The following is a 25,285-nucleotide window of genomic DNA, read 5'->3' on the forward strand; positions in this document are numbered from 1 at the left end:
AACACTAAGGAGAAAAAGCAGTGCTATAATGTTTGGGTAGATTCACCTGCCTAATAGAGGAAAATAGAGGTGGTGTTTCTTTAGATACTATCATGAAACAAGTCTATGTTTGAAGGTTGTTCCATTATTCTCTATTTTAACATATAAAAAAGATTTTCTGAAGTCTGAGTGTGTATATATATATATATATATATATATATATATATATATATATAATATATATATATATATATATATATATATATATATATATTATATTTAAAGTCACAACCCCTAGTATGCCCCAATTATGGGAGGAAGCTAACTGCTTCCATTCTCTGTCCATCGGCTCGTCACAAGAGACCATCCAGACAGAAAGCCCAATATTTACTGTTGCCTTTGTTACATTTGTTAAATACTACATACATACACACACACACACACACACACACACACACAACACATATTTGAGACAACAGTCAAATTGGTATAAGAAACTGCAATCTTTGTTGCGATATCCCAGCTCTATATAATGTTTAAATATACAATTCTAAGGCTGGCTTTATTGTAGGGCAGATAAGGTGACACCCTGGACATTACAGGTCCTGAAAGTGGTAAGGACATACTCCAACCAAACAGTTGACAAGACATTGTCAAGAATAATATTCAGATACTTATAAAAATCAACAGTATACTAGAGAATAAAGAAGTGAAGGTGGCCCATCATAATAATCGTTCATCTACTTTCATTTATATACAGGTAGTTTTCAATTTGCAACAGTTCATTTAGTGACAGTTCGAATTACAATGGCACTGAAAAAATGACTTATGACCATTTTTCACACATACGACCTTGCAGCATTCCCATGGTCACATGAATTACATTCGGATGCTGACAATTGCTTGATATTTATCATGATTACAGTGTCCTGGGATCATGTGATCATCTTTTGCGACCTTCTGACAAGCAAAGTCAATGGGGAAGCCAGATTCACTTAATAACCATATTATTAATTTAACAACTGCAGTGCTTCATTTAACAAAGGTGGCAAGAAAAGTCATAAAATGCGACGCTGAACAAATTTCTCACTTAGCAAGAAGAATGATATCTACAAAATGACACAATATTGGTTTTGGTCAATATAATATTTGGTATAACTCATTATGTCAAAAACAGCTAATTTTATCAATAAATTAATAAGAAAGTAGCTCAGAACTAATTACATCCAGAATTAATCACAGAGCCACCCTGAGATCATACCACCACATGCTCTATAAAATGGGATAAAATTTTGTTACAAGGTCTTTTGAAGAAATTGGAGTGCCCTAAAGCAAATGCTAGGATTCACACACCAAGGATCTTTTTAAGCTTTTCATACATGCCTTTATCTTGAGGCCAAATAGAGTCCTGAGCCATATAGCTTTATGCCAGATGATTATGTCAGTTTCTATTAATATGAGTAGATGTCACTAGTGGTATACAAAGGACATTTGGAAGATTACTTGAAATTACAAGACATAAAACAACTTTCCCAATCTGCTGCCTTCTAGATGTGATGGAAATATGCTGGAATTGAAGCTTTTCACACATGAAAGGTGTCAGGTTATTAAATACTGTACTGTATTAGATATCTTTTTTTATAATAATTGTCCTGATAGTAGGAACAATATTCCCATTAAATACTGGACTAGTTAGATTTTTCAAAAGGTAATTTACAAAGAAGGGAGGATGAACTGACCCCATAGAAGCTGATATATTACAAGCTCAACTGCTGTTACTTTTCAGTCATTTCCAGAAGTGGTGATAAAATTAGGCACTGAATCTTTGTGGGTGTTATAGTTGTGTAGCACAATAGTATAGATTACTAGTTCTTAAACTAGTAGCATTACTATTCTGTTTAAAATTTAAGGTATTTTTTTATTACAGGACAGTATTGAAGGTGTATGAAAATTAATCATTAAATGTCTAGTTCCCTTCATTCATTTGGAATTAGAAATATGGATTATTTTCCATTTAACAAAAAAAAAAAGCCTTGATGGTAATTCTGAATCCTTTAAAAATATTTTCCACAGTTTATCACCGCAGAATAACCTTGTAAACTAAATCATAATAATTGGATCAGAATTGTGGAATACTTGAAAGTGGTTATTCCAAATGGAAGGTGGTCTTTATAATTTTGCATTTTCTAATATCAGTAGAGAACTGCTAGGGAGATGGCCTTTAAGTGCCTGCTGAGCTGCTCTTATTAAAAGTATTGCTATGCTACTGCAAAGAAACAACAATAGAGGAATGTGTTGCTCTGGCACGCGTTAAGAGCACTGATCAAACCACATGAGATCCCATTTCGGGCATAATGTGCATCAGAGGGCAAAATTAGATTGAGAAGTAAATGGAGCCTAAAATTTCCATAGCTTTATCCGTCAAAAAGCTGTTTCATTGCATGGTTTTAATTCTCCTAGTTCTTCCATTCAATGCGTATAGCATGCTGGCTGCAGTACATTTCAGAAATAATGGGGTGAAAAAGCCCATCTTTAATTTGGTGGTGTTGGTGAGGTGCATCAGGGCAGTTCAGTACTGAAATGGAAGTAGGTATGAAATGGAATGGTATACGTTGCACCTAAGCAGAAAATACTTTCTGAGTTATTAATATTTATGCCTTTGTAGATGTGATTTGTTAAATGAAATTTTCATTTCATTCCTGATTGCAAAGCTCTATAATGAACGTTGCTTACTCTGTGTAAAGCAAATATATCTGAGACGATTAAACTTATCCTTCATGGTATGACTAGTTATTTATTTTTAAGACTTGTTTTGTTTCAGTTTTCAATATGTCTCCAAAAAATGATGGTAGAAGAACTCTATAAATCCCTATATTATTATCGGATTATTGTTCTTGAGCTCTGAAAATAATTCCTGGTGTCAGCCCAAAACTAACACAGTTTGCCAAACAAAACACCCAGGACAAGGAAGGATTCCCTTTTGAAATGGTGCAAACTGGTAGTTTGGCATAACTAAAATGGAGGATTTTTGCAAAGTAGGGACCAAGAATTACTTGTGTTCTTTGCAATATTGCTTTATCTATGAGTTCTGGAACTGTAAATGGCATTGAGTTTATTAAATAGAACCATCTAACCTTTTGTGAAATAAAAGGAAATCATACCATTGATCTTGTAACATTTAATTCTAAGTACAGCCTTAAGCATCTGAATGTTCTGTAGGCTAGTAGGCGAGCACATGTTTTGCATATCACTGGTCAGATTCAACTCCTTGTTTTTTAATATGTGTATATGGGTATATGAATAATGGTTATCTTTTAAGAGTTGAATTCAACAAAATTTCATTTTAATGTATGCTGATTAGTGTACATTTAAAGTGACAATGAAGTACTCTGCTCTGCTCTGCTCTGCTCTGCTCTACTCTACTCTACTCTACTCTACTCCTAAATAGGATCGGGAAAGATCCAATCTGAGCGCCGGGTAAGTGTCTACAGTTCAGAGCAGATCACAGAGTTGAAAAAGGGATAGTGAGAGCAGAAGCAAGGCAGTTTCTCATGTTCCAATGTGAGAATACAGTTGCTTCCTTTCTAAAAGTTGCAGAGATTAGAATCCAGCCTCAGCTACTATCTCTCTATGATGAATTTAATCACCAAATCTACAAGATTATAGGATAGGATAGGGTAGGGTAGGGTAGGGTAGGGTAGGTAAGGTAAGATAAGATAAGATAAAATAAGTTCTGAAAAAAAGCAGATTAGCTGTAAAACATACACAGATTCATTGTTTATTTCCTTCCTTCCTTCATTATTTATTATACAGAAGTATAATCATATAGAATCATATAGTGACCGTTCAAAGTTACAACAAACTGCAATAAGTGACTTCTGACCATTTTTCCACACTTATGACCTTTGCAGCATTGCTATAGTCATGTGATCAAAAATCAGATGCTTGGAAACGGATTCATATTTATGATGGTTGCAGCATCTTATGGTCATGTGATCATTTAAACATTTCTAATCTTCTGACAAGCAATGGAGAAGCCAGATTCCTTTAACAAATGGGTCACTAACTGAAGAACTGCAATGACTGATTTAATATATGTGGCAGGAAAGGTGGTAAAATGGGGCACGACTCACTTAACAAATGTCTTGTTTAGCAACTGACTTTGCTGGCTGAGAAGGCTGCAAAAGATGATCACATGACCTCCCACACCGCTACAACTGCATAATATATGCCAGTTGTCAAGTGCCCAGATTTTGACCGAAATGGTTGTATATGTGAGGGTTGGTCACAAGCCACTTTTTGCAGGAACATTATAACTTTGAAAGGCTGCTAAACCTGTATGGCTTTTACAAGGAGAGTGACTACTGTCCCAAGGGATGTATAGTCTCTAATTCAGGATAGAAAAAGCCAATATAAATAAAGTTGAGAAGTGAAAATATGCCTTTATTTCAGCTACATATGTCTGGTTTAGAAGGCTGTGACTGAAGAAAGCAAAGATAAAAAAATATATTTGACATAAATAAATAAATGGCATGGATTTAACCTGGCTCAAATTAATATATTAATTTTTGGAGTCTAGACTAATTCCTAGGGTTGAACATAAGCTTCTATTGCACATAAAATTGCTTTGATCATAAGACATGCAAAATTATGACTGATGATGAAAGCTAGAGAAATTGGGATATTGAAATGCACAGTTAGACAGTGGATGCTTGGATTACTATACCATTGGATATTAATAAAGGTGTGGGGTTTCTATCATGATGTTGTACCCATCCAATTATGAACAGGATAAAATGGAATTGATGTACTTCTGTATACAAGCCTGAGAATCTCTGCTTACTTGCTTTTATTAAATGTAGACACTTTCTGTTTTTATCATATTTAACTGGCCAAATTATTCCTTCCTTCCTTCCTTTCTTCTGCAAACATGTAATATTCAGTCACAATAGTGTTAGTATTTTATTACTTACTGTGTTGTGGAACACAAGTGTGGGATTGCACTACAGATTAAAGGCCTACTTGTTTATAGCTTCCTTAAATTGTGGTGGACAATATATTTATCAAAAACATAGGTCAGGTAAATATTTGTTTTTTTTCTTATTCTTGTTTATTTGTACATATTCAACTGTGTTTTAATTTATTAACATTTCAGGAAAGTTACTGAAGCTCACTACAAGGGCATTTGTCTAGTTGATATGATCAACCCACACGGAACATTGGCCAACTAAATAAATAAAAAAACTACACAAAGACAGTGCAGTTTGCAGATACATCTTTATTCTCCTTAGTTCTGCTTTCGGTGAGAGACATTTGTTCCATGCTGCTTTCTATTTATATGTAGAAGAAGCAATGCTGACCGAGACGGGGAATCGATGTCTTAGCATTACAGCTTTACAGCAGTATGGGGCTATGATTTCAGCAAGATTTGTGGTTTGAATGTTACAGCTTTAAATGGCAGATCCCCATACTGCTGTCAGAGACAAACAGCAACAGTGTTGGTGGGTACTCTGCATTTCAGCGCATCCTCCAGTAATTTTTCCCCCACTGCTCCCATTCCCTGGCTGCTAATTTCACGCAGGCACTTAAACATGATGGATAATTGTGTTCTGCTTATCAATGTTTAATTTAAGGGCTGTTCTGTCTGACCTGGATGCCCTCTGCAAAGAGCTGTGCCTCATTATTGATTTCACGGTCACACCTGTGACATTACCTGCTCTGTAGAAAGAAGGCTTTGACATTCCTGAGAGGCCATGGCAGCCAGACTTAATTGTCAGAAGAATAATCGAGTTAACAAAATCATTACAGCTGATCTGGATGTTACTACTATTTTATCTTTCCCCTAATTAGGTGGAGGGAAGCTCAGAGATCATCACTAGATTTGAGCTGCACCTACACTGGTATCTCAGTAACCAATAAAGGACAAATTATCTATTTTTTTTGACAAAGAGTAGATGTTGTTTTTTTTAAAATATCCTCTCCTCTTCCCCTTTTGTGCTGTTTTTAAACTTTGAAACCAAGACTGTATGCAATAAAGAATTGTTTTGTACTGGGATATAAAAGAAGAAGGAAGGAAATAAGTTTTGGAGTAAAACATTCTTTTGGGTAGAAAGGATCCTGCATGCCTTTTACATACAGAATCCAATATTCTATTCATTACAGTGTCAAGCAGGTGGTTTTAAAAAAAGCTAAGCCTTCCACTTAAGCTTTATTATTAAATAATAAGGCAAGTTAATAATTAATAGCATTCCAGACTCATTTTTGCATGACAGATTGCTGCCCCTGCTAAAATTGCCCCTTTTAGACTTGTTAAACTGGGAATAACTTCAAATTAACTATAAAGGTAATCACAAGTATGTCACTTAATTGTATAATACTTTCAGGATCCAAATTTAGAAAAAAAATATCATTGTCGGTATACTGTGATATAACGCAAGACTTTTGCAAATATCTAGATAATTGTCTGCTTTAATAAAATGCACCTTTTTACCTTTAATCATTATAATGCTTTAGTGAAAAAGTACCATATTTTTCAGAGTATAAGACGCACCCTTTTCACTCAAAAAAGAGGCTGAAAATGTGGGTGCATCTTATACACTGAATACAGCATTTTTTGCATCCTGAAACCCTACCCCTTCACCAAAATGGCCGTACATAGCCTTTAGGAGGCTTCCACAATGCTCCTGGGGGCTGGGGAGGGCAGAAATGAGTGAAAAACAGGCTTTTTTTTTTGCTCAATTTTGCCCCCACAGCTTCCAGGAGCACTCTATAAGCCTTCTAAAGGCTATGCATGCCCTTTTTTTTTTGACAAAAATGGGCATATTTTCATGAAAAATGGGCCATTTTTTGTTCATTTTTGGGGGGGTCTCACTCCCCAGGAGCACTTTACAAGCCTACTAAAGGCTATGCATGCCCTATTTTGAAAAAAAAAAAAGGGCCCATTTCTGCGAAAAACAGACTGTTTTTGGGAGGTCTGCAGAGTGCAAAACCTTTTTTAAAAAAAATTTGCCTCTTCAAAATCTTGGTGTGTTTTATACTCCGGTGCGTCTTATACTCCGAAAAATACGGTATACTGTAGTCATATGCAATTCCATTTATAAATTCTAGAAACGAAACAAACATGAGCTTATATTCAATGTCCTTTTGTTCACAGCCAAATAACTGATATTTTTAACTTGGTATTAGAGAGATAGGCTGGCAGTCTCTTTCCAAATACATTTAAAATGGGAGAGTTTTTGGTTAAAAGATTCCTTTCAAGCTAGTGTATTATGGTAGACAGTGCAAAACCAATTATGTGCATCATTTATGTTGCATATCATATCAGCCAAAACAACTGGATAGAAATAATTCTTTATTTGGAATGGAAATAATTATAATGGGAATTATAATCCAGGAATTATAGAATGGAAACCCAACCCTCTAAAACGTGAGAAAAAAACAAAAACAAGCCACCTTTAAGAAGTGGGTATCCAGCCTATTCCTAAAATCCTGCAGGGTGGAGAATTCAGTAGCTTGTTTTGCTGTTGTACAGCTTTTCTTATAGGAATGTTTTCCTTATATTTAAATGAAATCTAGTACCTGCAAGTTATATTCCTTATTTCTGGTCTTAGCTTCCACTTAGCTTATGCATCTTTTATATATCTGGACACTGATACCTTAGCTCAGCTTTTATTCTTCTTCTCTGGGCTGAACATTCCAAATTCTTTCAGCTTGTCGAGTTCCTGTTTCATCTTTGCAACTCTTCTATAAACCTTAATTTCACTTTGGAAATATAAGGTACTTCAGATATGGAGTACCAGGTGTACTCCAGGTATAGTCTTTACCAATGAAGGTGGTGATAAAAGAGAATAAGGTCTTCATATGATTCTAATATGGTACTTTTTCTGATGCAGCCCAGAATTATGTTAGCCCTTTTAGCAGCTGTCTCACATTGCTGTCTTATTCTCAGCTTATTATCAATAATTATACCCAAGTCCTTTTCTGATGCAATGTTTCCAAGCCGTGAATGTGTGTGCTCTATATTTTTGGTCCTTAAATATACTTTACATTTACCTCATATTCCTCTTAAAACAGTCTTTCAGACAGTGGTGAAATTCAGCAGGTTCTGTTCTGACAGGTTCTAGAGAACCGGTAGTGGAAATTTTGAGTAGTTCGGAGAACCGGCAAATATCACCTCTGGCTGGCCCCAGAGTGGAGTGGGAATGGAGATTTTGCAATATCCTTCCCCAGTAGTGGGGAGGGAATGGGGATTTTGCAGTATCCTTCCCCTGCCACGTCCACCAAACCACGCCTATAGAACCTATAGTAAAAAAAATTGAATTTCACCACTGCTTTCATACTAGTCCAGCCTAGGTTGCAGTCTCTTTCTGAGTGTTGCCCAAAACTGCCAATTTTGTGTAATTTCTACATTGATAAAGAGCCCGTTTATCCCATTAGACAAATCCCCATGAAGTCCCACTGATTCTTGCTCTCCAGTGATGAGCCATTAATGTTAGCAAGCCAGTGATGGACTCACCTTATTGTAGTCAATTCTACCACGTTTTAACTATTTGTCCATAGGATTATAATATGGAAGCTTATCAGTTGGGAACAGGCCTGTTGAGGTAGGTTATAACTACAGAATTTTCTTTGTCCACTGTAGTAGTTATCTCATAAAAAAGGGAAAGTAGATTATCATCATTATGATCTATTTGGGGCAAATTCATGCTAACATCTAGCAATGAAAGCATTGTCTTCAAGAGAATAGTGTGCTTTATTATTCACTGTAATATGTTTCCAGGTATTATCTGCTCTAACATCTTTCCAGATATAATTACCAGGGTTGCATTTCTTTCATTTCCTGAAGATGAGGAACTCTTATGTTCATCCTTAGTCCTCCAGTGTTTAAAACTCCTTTTTTTTAGAACTTTAGAACTTCCAGTTTTTAGAACTCCTCAAAACTAACTAACAAATTCTTTTAGCTCTTTGAGCCTGTTCCTTCTGTACTCTAAATGTATTTCATTGGAGCTTGGGGACCTGAATGCATTCAAATGAGCTAGAAGATCTTTTTCCACATCTTTACAGCCTTATATGCTCCCCTGTTGTGTTCATTTCCCCTCTATTCTACTCAAGTCACTATTTCCTTTAGATGTAAAGCAGACATTTCTTTAGATGTAAGCTATAAGTACCTTTACTTTCTGTTAGTTTGTTAAAACTTTTACCACCTGAAGTAAGTAAACACACTTTCTCCTTTCTCCTCTTCTTGTCATCATATCTGAAAAAAAACCCTCCTTGCTGGATTTTGCTTCTGTTAATAGTACTAGTTCATTTCCTGTTTTTGCTTTCCTGACCTATATTTCTGAGCTCAAGCTTTATACATTTTCTTGGCATTTGTCTTCATTTCCAATAAGTGTTTTTTTCCTAAGCTTTAATCCATTTCTTAAGGTAGGATAACACACTGAAATTTTCCCTGATTTTCATAAACAACATATTCTGAGAGTGTATCATTACACTGAATGTATCTGTGAGTTGATGGGATTTGGTCAGCAGTATGTTGGCATACTCTACTTTCTCTACTCTACTCTACTCTATTCTACTCTACTCTACTTTACTCTGCTCTGCTCTGCTTCAGAGATCCTTTTGAGGAGCTGTGGTGGCATAGTGGTTAGAATGCAGTAGTGCAGTCTGAGTCTGCCCATTACCAGGAGTTCAATCCCGACTGGCTAAAAGTTGCCTCAGCCTTTCACCCTTCAAAGTAAAATGAGGACTCAGATTGTTGGAGACAATATGCTGACTCTGTAAACTGCTTAAAGTGGGCTCTAAGGCTCTGTGAAGCGGTATATAAGTCTAAGTGCTATTGCTAGTGCTATTGTTATCCTAGGGTAAAACAAGGATTTGGTTGGGTTTGTGTATACTGACCAAAATATGGTCACACCAAGAAACTGACAGGCATTATCCTTACTAACATCAGAGAATGCCATATGCACGCTAGTTTGACTAAGGCTAGTAATTAAGCCTATACCCCATTTCTGTTACTAAAAACTTATGTGAAAACCTTGAATGACTAAAACTATGAAGGATTGTTGAAGCCAATATTTAATTCAATGTGGCTTATGGAAATTTCTGACATGTAACAGGACTAAATAATAATTAACAGATGAAAGAAATAAAAACAAAATACTTTGTGTATCTGTGAAAGTAAGGAAGAGGAAGGATACAATAAATCCAAAGGAACATGATTTGATCTTGAGGAATGGGAAATACAAGCAGGGAAATGGAGGCTTAGATTAATTATGGTTTAAGGAGCTACAATGTATGTCATAAAAGTAATCCCATTTAAATTATTTTAGTGCATATGAAAATAGGGATTTATGACTTGGAGATGGTTGTATGTTATGCTCCACTAAATGGTTATAATGAAAGAACCAAATATGAGTTTTGGAAAAAAAATATGCAAAATTCTAAATGAATGTGATCCATGGAATGTGCAGAAGAACATAAGATAAAGGAAACCTGAGTCTGGGACAGAATTGTAACTTGAGAAAATACCTCACACAAGACTCTCATTAATTCTTACAAAGGAGGGAAGGGGGAAGTGCATTCAGACTTACAAGATTCTGTTACTATAACCTTATAATAAAAGCCATATTAGCCTGCATGACTTTAGTTTCCTCATTGGGACTACCATGATGAGGGTTAGTTGATGAGAATGAAAGTGGGAGTGATACAAGAGAATACTGAAAAGCTGATTAAGCCATTATATATCAGTCATAAAAATAGTCATAACATTGAGTCCAAACACATGGTACCTCAACTTATGACTGCAACAACCTATGACCAAAATTCCACTGTGGTGTAAGTTGAAGACTACCTGAATAGAAATGAAAGTTAATATTAAAGTCTGAGGCATAATTTCCACTAAAATAGTCTCACTTCCTTGAATAGTACTGTGGAGACAAAATACACAATGGATTAGATTGTAAAGAGTTATTTTGCTTCCAAAGCTTTACTAGGATAGTGTCACCTCTCTTCTTTGCCTAGATCAGGGGTCGGAAACTTTAAACACTCAAAGAGCCACAAAGGTCCTAACTGGAAGCTCCCCATTAAATTCTGGAAGCTGACTGGAAGTCCCCCCGACCATAGGGTCTCCTCCTACCCGCGGCATCCTATTTCCTCTACCCGTCTTAACTGAAAGCCCTATCAATTGTGGAGCCGACTGACGACAGGGAGCCGCAGCAGAGGGATGAAAGAGCCACATGCAGCTCCAGAGCCATGGGTTGCTGACCCCTGGTCTAGATGTATGTAGTTTTATTGGCTCTAATTACATACAGGAGCAAGGAGCTTTATCAAATCAGGTTCTTTCAGAAGCTGACAACTTTTGCATGGTTGTGTGTTGCATAAATACCTGTCAGGGATTAATCTGTGACAATTAAAACCACTTTTATATCTGACCTATTCTAAATCTGAACTTTGGTGTCCAGGGAAAGATGGTTCGTCTCTTAACCCAATTCACCATTGTAGTGTCTGATTATGGCTCATCCTTTTAATCTCATTGAGTCACCATTGAGGGGAAAAAGAAAGAACAAATGGTCACATTTCTTATACTGGGGAAAGAAATATTTTACTACAATGACAAGGAAGCAAACATAAATTGTGGGGAAGATGTGTACGGAACTGAAGGATGGGCAAGTGGCCATGTGGCTCACCTGCACCCCCTCTCTTTTCTAATGTATCTTTTGCAGTAATTAATTACATCTCTTGCAGATTCCCTTCTTCCCTACTATTGCTGGCAATCACGTAGATAAAGTGAAAAAAATGTTGGTGCCCTATGGTATTAAAAGTGAAGGGTTTTCACACTGTCAGTGTAATGAATGCTGCAAGGGTTTGAAGTACTTGAGCATGGGGGACTTTTACTGTGTCATGTGTCTGGGAGTGACAACCCCCAGTGGTTAATTACTGCCATGGATGAGAGCTGAGCTGGTAGCAAAATGAGATAAGTTCATTATGAGCTAAATTTGAAGTTAATTGGATTCACATTTTCACCCATTAGTATACAAAGATAGACCCAGAAAGGCAGTTCTTTGTGAGAAGAAACTTGTGCATAAGCAAGCTATAGACTTTCTCCCTGCCCATTTGTCTTAACTTTTGTATTTTACATGCTTTTAAAATTAGTCTGTTGAACAATGCTGGTGTATTGACATTAAGTCCTGATGAGATTAATGGGATTTATTCCAAGTAAGTGTACATAAGGGTTGCAGACTAAATTCCATGGAAGTTAAAGTGATTTAAGCAATTATATTCCTCATGAAATATTGTAATCATTTCAGAGAACTTGGTTGGATGATTGGTTTATCCAGTTTGAGACAGTAGTCACTTCGGAGTATTTTAAAAGACAGATATAAAACATGGTCTAAATCAGGGGTGTCAAACTGGCAGCCTGCGCACTGAATGCATCATGTGCAGGCCACGCCCACCCCAGCTTCGCAAATGGGAAAAACATTGTGAAACATCACATGATGACAATGTGACACTGCAATTTTGAAATCCATGGTCTAAATGAAGCCCATTTCTAGAATTGTATATCAAGAAACACAATCCACTATATGAAATAAAGTTTAGGGCTAGTTTCTTATTGCAATCAATTTTTGAATCTATATTTTTGAGTAGAGATGTTGTTCTTTTATTATGGACTTCATTATTTCATTATCATGTTTCATTTATAAATGCATTTTAAACAAAGTTTAAGACAGTGATTCAGCAAATGCTTCACTGTTTTATTCATTCATTCATTTCAGTGGGATATATTTAGAGAATTTTAGAGTTCTCTACATCACAGTTATTTGTTTGTTTATTGTATAGATAATGTTCTTGACTGCCTTGAATGTGAACAGGAAAAATCCCAAGAATAACTTATAAAACTAACTCATAAGAATTACATATGAGTAGCTTCTTTTATTGTTTTCCACCTGTAGCCAGACTCTTGCCTGACTAAATGAATAAATGAATTTGCGTAACTACAGATATATTCTGGGAATAGCTAGGACAGAGCCATTTTAATGCTCTTTCTCCTGTCTAAACTTTCTAAGTTCTGCTGCCTGTTTGGCCTATGGAAAGCAAGCAACTCCTCTCTCTCAGGAACCCAGATTACATTCCACCACAAAAGAACTGTGAAAACCTACCAGAGAAGGTTTTCTGATAAATTTTATTATCTGAATCTAAAACTGCAGCCTTTTAAATATTGCAACACTGACTATACATATGTTATTGGAACAGAGTCACATTATGTACAATGGGAAGATCGTCTTAGCTTCTGATGTTTACTATTTCCAAGTTATAAGCATATCGAAAGGAGTTCTGCACTAGATCCAATAAATTAGATCTTATACTCCTTCTTAATCCTTTACTTATTTGGCACATCTTCTTTGGAGGTCCTTAGAATTATAGCCCAACTGAAGAATGACAAAGCATCAGAAAGATAGTTTATTCCCCAAGAGCTCTTAAAATGAAATCCAAAAGCATTAACATCTTCAGGGAAGGCAATGTAGGGGAGGGGAGAGAAATCAGTCTGATGAAAGCAGGATTTCAGTCTCAGAATATATTCTCATTCCTTGTTTACATGTGTCACAATGCCTCACACATGTAAAAAACAGATGTCCTTGTGGTGTAATGATGCTTTCACCACTCTGACAATTATTTGATGTAGGTCCCGATGCAACTTAACCTGGGTTATAGATTTTACTTGCTCTTAGAAAACTACACAACTTCTAACATGGTTTATTGATGTCTGTCAACAATACTACTTTCTACTGTTCAAATTTCTAAGGTGCTGCCACAAAGAAGAGGGAGGCAATCTATTTTCCATGAAGCAATGGATGGAAACTAATCAAGGAGAGAACCAACCTAGAAATAAGGAAAAATTTCCTGACAGTAGCTTGTATTCAGACGTTGTTGGTGTTCTGTCACTGCAGGTTTTTAAGAAGAAATCAGACAAACATTTGTCTGAAATGGTATAAGGTGTCCTCCTTGAGCAGGGACTGGACTAGAAGACCTCAAAGGTCCCTTCCAATTCTGTCATTCTGTTATTTAGTTTGGACCCTGATGTAGCTAAGGAACAGGTCAAGCAGAAAATGTTTGATTTAAGATCTACAAAAGGTCAGCTCAAATTGTTTATAATGTTGCTTGAGAGAACTTAGTCTCCTTTATGCTGTCTATGGATATTTTTATAATAGCCTCTCTGCTATAAATAGAACATTCACATTAATGAGATTCATCATTCTATCCTCAAAACTAGGTAGAGGTATAGACTGAGTCAGTTGCATACCTTCTGCTAAGCTGCCCTGATCTCTTCTTACTCTTTTATCAATATTCAATTAGAACATTAGCCTGCAATCCCATTGCCTTCAGACAAGATGGGTGGCACATAAATCCAATAAATAAATACATCCACAGAATAAATATTACTGGATTCAGTGGGACTTACTCTGATTAGGAGCCTACTGCTTGTATGCAAGTTTCATCTTATGTTCTTTAACTCTTGTTTTTATACACACATGTACATACAAACACACACACACACACACTTTGCATGAAAGTACTGTTTCTGTAACAGAATTATTGCTGTTTCAGTTACATAGAAAACCTGGACCATTGATTTCAACTTCCAGTAGATGGATGATTGAAAAATTAATTGCCATTCTTTTAATTTATCCTTAAATGAGTAGTTGTGCAAAAATGCCTTTGAAAAACAATGTAATTGTAAACTTTACCACTATTCCTTCCCCCCACCAAAGTTCTTCAGTGAGTTTGCATTCATATCTATGTGTCACTTATTTCTTGTACTTAGTTTTGGTCCCTCTATCTGTTCAAAGCCAGTTAACAAATAGCTGCTTGTTGCCATATTTGTTGAATCCATGAAGATCATATCCTGGAGTAGAGCAGCAAAGTATGAACACCAGTGTAATCTGTGGATTCTTCTCTTGCAACCTCCCACATCATTTCTATTTACAAGAATATCTTTGATCTTTACGTAGATTCTGTAGATTATATACTGTACCCAGACAATAAAATGTTGGATAATTATTTGTTTGCCAATTGCCCACCTTTTAGAAGAAGGACAAGGGCAAACTGGATTCTTTAAATAGGGTGTCTGAAATGATGTCACTGCGCAGCAAGATATTATCTTTTGTTCAAAAAGCAGGATGTGTAGAAGAAGAGATTTCTGATACGGCAAAGCAGATTCTGACTGAACGTTAGAAAAATTTCCCGAAACCAAGAGCAGTTTGACAGTAGAACCAATTACCTGGAGAGGTGGTGAGCTTCTCTTCACTGAAAGTTTCAAGTCGAAGCTAGACAGCCATCTGTCAAGGATGCTTTAATTTGCATTTCTGCATTGAGCAGAGGCTTTGATTCAATGGCCTAAGGAGTCCCTTCTAACTCTATGATTTTTATGGAGCAATAGACAACATTCTGGAGATCAAAAGAGGGCAATGAGTAGTCTTGTGGGTGCCCGTTTGCTTTCTGATAAATGAGGTTCTGTGACTGGCTATGTCACCATGGCAGCATTTCATGAATGTAAAAGCCACCTATCATGACAATCATTTTTATCAGAATGTCGGCAATGTCTCAAGATTCTGAGAACGTCCACCACTCCAAGGGGTTGTCTGTTCTTGCTGTATCCTGTGGTCTTTGCAACAACATATCGGACATGATTAATGACCACAGACAACAGGGTCAGATTTCTCTGACTGCGATCATACCTATATGACACCAAGCTTCCATTAGAATGGAAAAATGGGTGTATCTACTAACATTTGTTCAGAAACTACTGGAAGGAATAGTGGCATAAACTGACAAAACATCCCGGAATTCAGAGGTTTATTTTTTCTTAGCAACTTTTATGACTTATGCAGGAAATGTTTATCATAAGTTTCTATCCCAGTGTGTTTTTCAAAATGAACAACCAACACTCAAGTGTCTAGGAAAGAAGCTTTATTAAGCTGCACATTAGAACGTGAAAAGCAGTAAGTAAGTACTGCAACCACGTATTTAGTTTTTCACTGAAGGTTGCAAACAATTGATTATTAGCAAAATGTAAACTGCCAAATTTCAGCTAATTAATTATCTGGAGTGTTCGGTGCTAACTGTCAACAATATCCCTGCATCCAGTGAGTGAGCTGTATATGTTCCCTCTGTCATTGACAGTGACATACAGTCAGCCCTGTTAGAGTTGACATAAGGTCATATTTTCCTCTCCAGTGAGACTGGGGCATCTACAAACTGTCGGCTGACGTTTTTAAACTATGATATTACAAACTCCACAGGCTCCTGTGATCTGTTTTACATTCCTTTGTTCCTGAGTTTCTTGAGCTGGTAAAGACTGAGTCAAAGAATTGTTCTTAATTTCTAAGCTTTGTATTTCTGACTTAAGTTTACAGGGAAACAAAAAACAAAAGACAACATTTTTAACTGTTGATTCAACTCCCAGCTTTTATCTAATTAAGAGCTGCTAATAGGTATCACTTTGGCAATCAATTTTTATCCCTCTTAGTCCCACCGAATCACACCTTGCTAAGTGGATTTTGACTTTTGATTGGATCCTAAGTGATTTTAGAATAATGGTAGCTTGCTAGTTTTACGGCGGTAAAGTAAAAGTAATTTAGTACTATAACAGTGGGTGCTGCTGAAATTTCTACTCTTACATTGATGTAGTACACATACTTTTCTGAACATAAGATAGCATGTACAAGGTGTGGTGCAATATGAGATTTTTTATATTACCAGGGATCACATGTTCTGTGAGGTGCTGTATAAGTAGTGAAACAATTTAGCATAAGCAACATGGATGATGGAGATGTTGATGATGATGAAAGACTTAATGTAGTAATGGAATTAAAGTATTGGAGGAGGCCAGGATGAAAACAGGATATCCAGGATATACTTTTAGATTGATAGTAACTGAGAGCTATTTGGTGCTTTGAATTCAAAGGCAAAGAAGATATGTTGGGGTATGAAAGGGTGTAAAGAGCACTTATCTGTTAGTCCCTAAACTCCCTGTGACTTTTCCCAAGATTACACAATTAAGCTTGAGAAAACGTATAGCTGCTATACGGTAAACTGCTTTGTACCCCTGCATGTTCTAATGCTTTTTTTCCCTTTGAATTTGAGTGGGCTGCAAAACTGTATTGGACATAGCCCATCAAAACTTCATGATTCCTGTCTATATGATTTACTATCAAAATACACTAGCGTAAGATCAGAATATTATGGTTCAGTTGAAATCTTAAGGTGGTTTTTGTGAATTCATGGCATAAGAGAGATTACTTGCCCAAAGCTTTTACTGTGATTGTTTTTTAATATGTCAGCCATTTTTCATCAAAGAGAGAAAGGTTTGTAGAAAACAAATATTAAGTTTGGGTTATTAATGGACTATCAGTGAGCTTTGGGGCCTTGAGTTTAACCACCATTTGGCATGATATCTCATTGGCAGATTATGGATAATTGCCTTTTATTAAGTTTTACTTTTGTTTTCTATTTCCTACATCCAATATATTTTTGTCAATAAAAAAGAAGTGCTAATAATACAAGCATATGAGGGTTTGAAAATAATTAAACATTATTGATCAGAATTTATAGTATTTGTAGCACCACAGGGAATAGGTCACATCAGAGACAATGGTTGTTGTCTGTCTTTCCATTTGCTTGTGTAACATGGTCTTTAAAAGGGGTCTTTGGTAGACTACAATATAAATAATTACCGGGAACTAAATCTGAAAATCTTTCTTGTAGATTAGGGTCTTTCAAGCCATATTCTGCAGACTTAGGGTTGTGCATAAAAACTTGATGGGATTCTGTGAAAGGCTAAGTGGGAAAAAGTATACTCCAGCCAGTTTTCCTTCAGTACGGCTTTGTTTCTTGATCAATGATTCCACAATTGTATGCATTTATTTAACACCTTTGTTGGTTTGGAAAAAAGTTTGAAAACTTTTAGGTTCTTGATGCAGCACACAATCTATAAAAGATAATTTCTAATAAAGGATCCAGCATACTACATCCAGAGCTGATCTCATGATAGTTGCAACCAAACAGAGTTGTGCAATATAAGATTTATATTGTATGATTTTAAGAGTTTTTAAGCACTCTAGAACTCAGCTAGAATTGCTGTACAGAATGTACACAATCCAATCTAAAGAACCTTGGACTCATTGGTTTCAATGGAAGCAATAACCATAGGATTAAAAACTACATTCCCATGCATATATACTCAGAATGGGATTCTGATGGGTTCAATTTCATTTATTCCCAACATAAAATAGGGAGATGTAGAGTCCAGGGGAGGTTTGAATCTTAGTTACATTGTTACAAGAAATCCTCCCTTCCCCAGATTTCATTTTACTGGTTTCATTATTCATTTGTGTTTTTTTGGGTGTGTGTACATTAAGAGTAGATTAAAGAGAGGTGATGGCAAAAGCTTTAGTAACCCCAGGCATAAAGTGCATAGGATGAAATTTTAAATAGGACTTGCAATGAATATAAGATTTTTCATCCATTGCTATAAAAATCTTTAATGAGTTTCGGATGAAGAAAACGGAAGAATTTGAGTATGAAAGTAAACATACACTTATTTTTTTTATAAACAAAAGCATTACTGTGAAATAGCTATTTATTCATTGTTTCACTCTAGCTGTGCTTTTCATCAAATAGAATACTAATATTTTGCTTAATACTTGAATAACAACATAAGATTTTTGCACTTGGTGAGATATATTACTATGCTGACAATAATTTCTAACTCTGTCAAGAAATCAAAATAATACTGGTGATTCTTAAAGGAAAGAAAACCCACACATTTTGTCTTCAATTTGGTATGTATGTATGACCCTCTCAGAAGAGCAATTGCCTGTTGATGTTTTCCAGATATAATTAAAGGGAAAGTATGGAGTTCGGGATTTCTAATTAAGTTAATTAAGTGGAAGATTTGATTTTGCTGGAAAGGCTGCCACAGGTGGAATGCAGCCAGCCTGTAGCAGAAACTAGGATCATCAACCCCTGTGAGAATAGATGAAGGATTAGATCAGAAGCGCACTTGGATCTCCCATCCAGCTCTGGTTTAGGGGCAATCAAAAATAGACATTGCCTTCTGAAGTTAGCCTGGTTAACTGGTTGCAGATCGTACTTGAGAAGACTTCTTGATGTGGACCAAATCTCTGATCACTTAATCACTCTTTACTATGCTTGGAATCTGAGCTAGTTTCTTTTTTGACCTGTATAAAGCTATGTGGCCTTGGATCCTGGTCCAAACTTATTTTTAGTTTAATTTCTCTTTTCTCCTCAATACTAACTCCTGGATCAATTAGGATGAAAGAAAGGAATTGAATTAGATTTTAGACATTAAGTCTATCAGTCTCATTATGGTCATTGGCAGTAGAAGAAGCTAATTTATAAATGTGTGTATGTAGGTGTCTGTCTGTCTGTCTGTCTGTCTGTCTGTCTGTCTGTCTGTCTATCTATCTATCTATCTATCTATCTATCTATCTATCTATCTATCTATCTATCTATCTATCTTATCTACAGTATCTATCTATTTATCCATCCTGGATTTGGATTTGATTTAGGACCACACAATTTCCTGCTGGGGACAACATAGCTTCATCTATTTAGATTTTTTTGGGTAATTTTAAAAAAATATTTTAAAACTTGCTTTATGTCTTATACTGTACATTTATGGAACTCCCCTTTTGGGACATGTTGTTTATTTTATGATTTTGGTTTATAACAGTAACAAACGTTAACTGTTTAATACCTGCCATTTTGCCATATGAACACATTTTATTAATCAACGTTTATTTTAAAGACATCTAATTTTTCAATAACTAAATGAAGCCAACCAGTTTCTTCATAAAAGGATGCCCAACTTTCCAGTGCATGTGAAACAATGATTGAATTAATAATAATGCCATAGTCAGAGTCCCAAACAGAGGTGCTATGGGGGTAGGGAGAGGGCAGATGATAATATCAGTGATCCTTCCATACATGTATTGTCCAGGGATGGCTAAATAGGCACTGGCCTAGGGTGTCATAGTTTAACGGCACCAACACTATCCTTCTTCCAATGTATTCTAAAAATGCAGGTCTTCGCATCCGCAGGACGTAGTGCTATCTCTCGATGTGGCCTAGGGACACCATGTAAGCATCAGCTTGTCCTGGGTGTTGTGACATGGCATGCATGTTGAAAGAGGCATCGTTTGTGATGCAATTGTGCAACCCTCCTTGTAAGAATTTGACAAAAGCATCAGACTCTTCAGAGCCTTCTGGACTCAATCAATACTAAATTGCAAAGTCCCCTTTAAGCTACATTTTAGTTATCATCATTGATGGATGTGCCAACACAGCTTTCTTGGCAACAGTGCAAAAAATGTTGTCACTGTTTTCTTCCACAGTTTTTTTAACTTCCAGGTGGGATTTCCTGATATTCTCTCATACAAGTACAAACCAGTCCCGAGTCACTTTTATTCCAAAGCAAAGTACAGTCAGCCAAGGACTATCACCTACACAGCATTAATTGACTCTTATTTCAAGATGCCAGGTGACCTAAATTAGCCTTTCTCCTTTTTCAAAGTGGAGGTGTTCTTTAGTATTTGCATGCTTTACTCTTCTATATGTATGGCCCTACCTGTCAAAATTAAAATTAACCCGCATTTCCACCAATGAAGCTGTCTGAAAAAAAGTCTTGCGACATTTACAGAAATCATTCTGATTCTTTGACAATCATTTCAGTTGTGCTAAAATTATTTCATAACTCTCACCATCCAAATATGGTGCCATCTAGTATGATAAAGAGATGGACATACCACTATTGAGCATCTGGATATTGAGGTTGTTAATTAGAATGTAAAAGGCAATTAATTTGTTGTGTTGCATGACAGTCTATATTTGTACACATGACAAGCTATGCCTGTTGCAATTTCCTTTTGTAAACAGCTATTAAATGCATTACATCCCTTTCTCTTTACATATTGACTACTTTCAAATACACGTGGTGCCACATTGTTTCAGATTTCATAAAACAAAAATCTTGGATTGTTTTGCAGTTAGTGCACAATTTCCAAATTATTTCAAAATATGATTTTTCACTTTTCCCAATAGCTAGTACTGGGGGAGGAGAAGAGAACACATCAGTTATAATTATCCCTTGACTAATATTTAATACCATGTTTTTGTTTTGCAAAAAAGGGAAAACCCTATGGGATGAGTTTCACCTACTTAGACCTTCAAAACAAGATATTCAGTCAAACCATCAGCAATATGGCAGGTACTTACTAACACTACATGCCAGGAAAGAAGGTCATTGTTGATTGGCTGGCTGATTTAAAGCCTCCTCTTGCTGATTGCCTCTGAAACTATAGGTATGCCTGTATGGAATAATTTATTGTCATTATTGTTATAATACACTGGAAGTCCTCATGTTAGTGAATGCAGTGGCATAAACATTGCAAAGCAAATATCAGTTTATCGGTTCATTAGAACTCTATTTCACATAAAACCTGTTTGCTTCCATAGCTTTTTTTCTTCCTGATAATGTTCAGGTCTTGCTATACCTTGTACTAATAGTTTAGAAAAGGTCTTTCGCCCTTTCTATTCAGGCCTTTAATGCTTGACTTTTTTCTTCAGTCAGACTCTATATAACTCACAATAATTTCCTAAGCCTTTTATTTCTAGAAAACCAAGAAATTTTCTCTCAAGGATCAGTTTTGTTTAATAAAAACATATTCCGCAACTCTATTACATAGTTATGGACACAGAAAGGATGCATATCTTTATCTCAACCCTTCTTCCTAGCATCTGTCACAAGGTTGCTGGCTATCAGGGTCCAGACTAGAGGTGGTACTCAGCAGGTTCTGACCAGTTCTGAAGAACTGGTAACGGAAATTCTGAGTAGTTCGGAGAACCGGTAAATACCACTTCTGACTGGCCCCGCTCACACCTCACAGCTGATTGGGAGGAAATGGAGATTTTGCAGTAACCTTCCCCTGGAGTGGGGAGGGAATGGAGATTTTAAAGCATCCTTCCCCTGCCATGCCCACCAAGCCACACCCACCAAATCATGCCATGTCCACCAAGCCACACTCACAGAACCAGTAGTAAAAAAATTTAAATCCCACCAGTGGTCCAGACATATGGCTTTCCCAAACATTGGGCCTAAGATGGCAGGTTTATCTGAATCTCAACCCTATCCACAGCAATCCCATTGTATAGCAATAGCAACAGAAATTAAGAGCAGAGGTCTTCCCAATTTAGTAATCTTTTATGATCCAAATATGATACAAATATATGTGTACATAATATATCTATGCATGCAGTACTCTGCTGCAGGAAGTGAGAGGATTCAAGAGGTTCTGAACCAAATTTGTAACTTGGGCTTCACATTAGTTCTGCTTCATATGAGTTGATGGTTGTTTTACCCTTAACTATCTCATAATGTTCAAACCCTTCACTGGAACTACATTAAAAATTTTAAACAAGAACTCAATTGAAATTTTGATTCACTTTTTGTTAGGTTTTCAACATTTTAAAGTGTGCTACATCCAGAGGAAACTAGTTGGTTTGTTACTGTGGAAATCTATATGTTCTTAATAATATTTTGTAACAAGGAGGATGAGCTGGAACTAAAGATATTCCCCTTCAAAAAGAAGAACAGACAAACAAACAAGCAAACAAATAAGACAAATCAAGTTCTTGTGGGTGGCGCAAATTCCACGCGTTGCCAACTTAGGTTTACCAATTCCATTTGAAACCAACCCTAAAATGTCCTTTCCCTAAAAAAATATGTTTATGTATATTTTTTTCTTCTGAAGTATGTGCATGTATGTATGTATGGTAAATGTATGTACGCACAGACAAAGCATGAAAAATAATAAATAATTTAATTGGTAACTTTGGATTATAAATAATTGCTTATAAATAAGGTATCTCATTTAGAAAATATACATACAAGCCACTCTTTCTCATACTCATTCACATACAAGACAAGCCCTCATTCTCCTCCTCCCAAATTGAAACACAAAAAAGAAGAAAATGTTACAATTTGAGTAAGAGTAGAAGATAAATAAAGGGACACAGTGGCTCAGAAGCTAAGACACTGAGCTTGTCAATCAGAAAGGTTGGCAGTTCGGCGGTTTGAATCCCTAGTGCCGCGTAATGGAGTGAGCTCCCATTACTTGTCCCAACTTCTGCCAACCTAGCAGTTCGAAAGCATATAAAAATGCAAATAGAAAAATAAGGACCACCTTTGGTGGGAAGGTAACAGTATTCCATGTGCCTTTGGCATCTAGTCATGCCGGCCAAATGACCATGGAGATGTCTTCAGACAGTGCTGGCTCTTCGGCTATGAAATGGAGATGTGCACCTCCCCCTATAGTCGGGAACAACTAGCACATTTGTGCGAGCGGAACCTTTACCTTTACCTTAGAAGATAAATGTATGGGAACCACTGAGAAGGAAAGAAAGAAGAACAAAAAATAGTTTCAGAGTAAAGAAAGGGGCATTTCAGGGAATTCAAGAAGCTTTTTTAAATTAGATTAACAGAATCTTGAAAGCATATCAAGATTTCCTAGAAAGGTATCAGAAAAATGAGCCAGTCATGTGACCAACATAATTTTACAATCTTTTTTGCGAAAATCATACAGTGGCTGCCATGGTCATTAAGTGTACCAGTGGTTCATTATAAGCTCAGTTTTATTAAAAAACTGGAAACACCAGGTTTTGGCCAAATGGTTGCTAAACACATTACTGCAAGTGGTCATAAATATGGTCCAGTTGTCAAGCATTTGAAATTTAGTCACATGACCATGGGGGGGGGAACCATTAGAACTTCAAATCTGGGTCATAATTAACCCTAGGTGGGTTCATTGTAATTCTGAATGGTCTCTGAGTGACCAACCTTAAGTTGAGGACTACCATTACTTTATAAAAAACAAATGAAGGTTGAGTTGAGTTTTTTTCTTGTACTTCCTACTTTCCCAGGACTGAGTTGCTTTTTTTCCTCTCTTAACAATTCATTGCTCTTTCCACCCCTTCCCACACCCACATCTACATTCCTCCACAGGTGGAAAGATAGAATATGGTAACACTGAAGCACAGAATTCAGGCAATCACAAACAGATAGCAGAAAACCACAACAGGGGGTTATTTAGATATGATTCTGTAAATTGGGTGTAATTCAGTCAGGTATGCAGTATCTTTTTCTCCAGTCTATGTATGTTGTATTAAAATTGAATATTTATTCTGAGATGGATAAATTATCCTCACTTCTTTGATTAGAGAAAAGACACTATCTACATTTGTTGGTGACTAGAAATTTCTTACAAACTGTGGGCGTAGAAAAAAAAGAATGTGATTCAGGGCTTTGATAATTTAGACAGGATAGATTATAGAAAGAAGAACATTATGATATAATATTTAAGAGAAAGTTTGAAATATAATTGTACTTATAACTGATGTGAAGAATTTCAGAAGCATTTTGTATGTCTTTTATCTTTCTTTTATAGTCTTTATCTTTTTTTCTTGCATTTTTTCTTTCCCTTCGCTTCTTTCTTTTTATTTTTCTTCCTTGCTCTAGTTTTTGTTTTCTTTTTTCAAAATTCCCATAAATCTTTTCTTAAAAAAGAAAATGAATGTTTATCTATTTGCTATGTCAGAGCCATTGTTATGCAGTAGTTAAAAGGAGGGATTAGAAACAAGGAGAAACAGATTCTAGTCTTTTCAAAGACATGGAAGACAGCTGGGTGATTTGGGCCAATCACTCTCTATCAGCCTTAGACTAGTAAGTAAAACAACATCTATCTACTAATACTCACTGGACTAGTGTGGTGGATAATGGTGTATCACCTTCAAGAAAGTGCCCTTCATCCTACAGTGGATTGATTTCAGCTGATAATAATAATGTATTCATGCAGTCCCCAGATCCCAATAGCTAGGTGGTTTATATTAATCAAAAAATACTATCCAATAATGCATATACCACTCATCAAGCCCAAACCATCAAATTACTGGAGCACAAACAATAAATATGATCAGATATTTTAGAACTGTCATAGACACAGGTATTCATTTCTTTTCTGTATTAATGTATTGATATTATTGGATAACTCTTTCTATATTATCTGTTTTTGAAATCCTGTTTTTCACCATTCAGGGAAATCACACTGAACTTCTTGCAATGTTAGTAGCTCATTCTACTGAGAACGTCTTGTATTAATCACTTATTCAAACAGGGATCCTAGAGAAACTATCAAGAAAAATCTTACTTTGGTGTAAGCAGCTGGAATGTAAA

The 25,285-nt window shown here is 36.1% G+C and overlaps 1 protein-coding gene across 2 annotated transcripts in view; it reads left to right on the forward strand.

The window, feature by feature from the left end:
- Positions 1 to 25,285, forward strand: part of PAX5 (paired box 5) — a 244,207-nt gene that overhangs the window by 164,142 nt on the left and 54,780 nt on the right. The window lies entirely within an intron of this gene.

The sequence above is a fragment of the Thamnophis elegans genome, chromosome 3 (assembly GCF_009769535.1).
Source record: "Thamnophis elegans isolate rThaEle1 chromosome 3, rThaEle1.pri, whole genome shotgun sequence".
NCBI classification, from domain to species: Eukaryota; Metazoa; Chordata; class Lepidosauria; order Squamata; family Colubridae; genus Thamnophis; species Thamnophis elegans.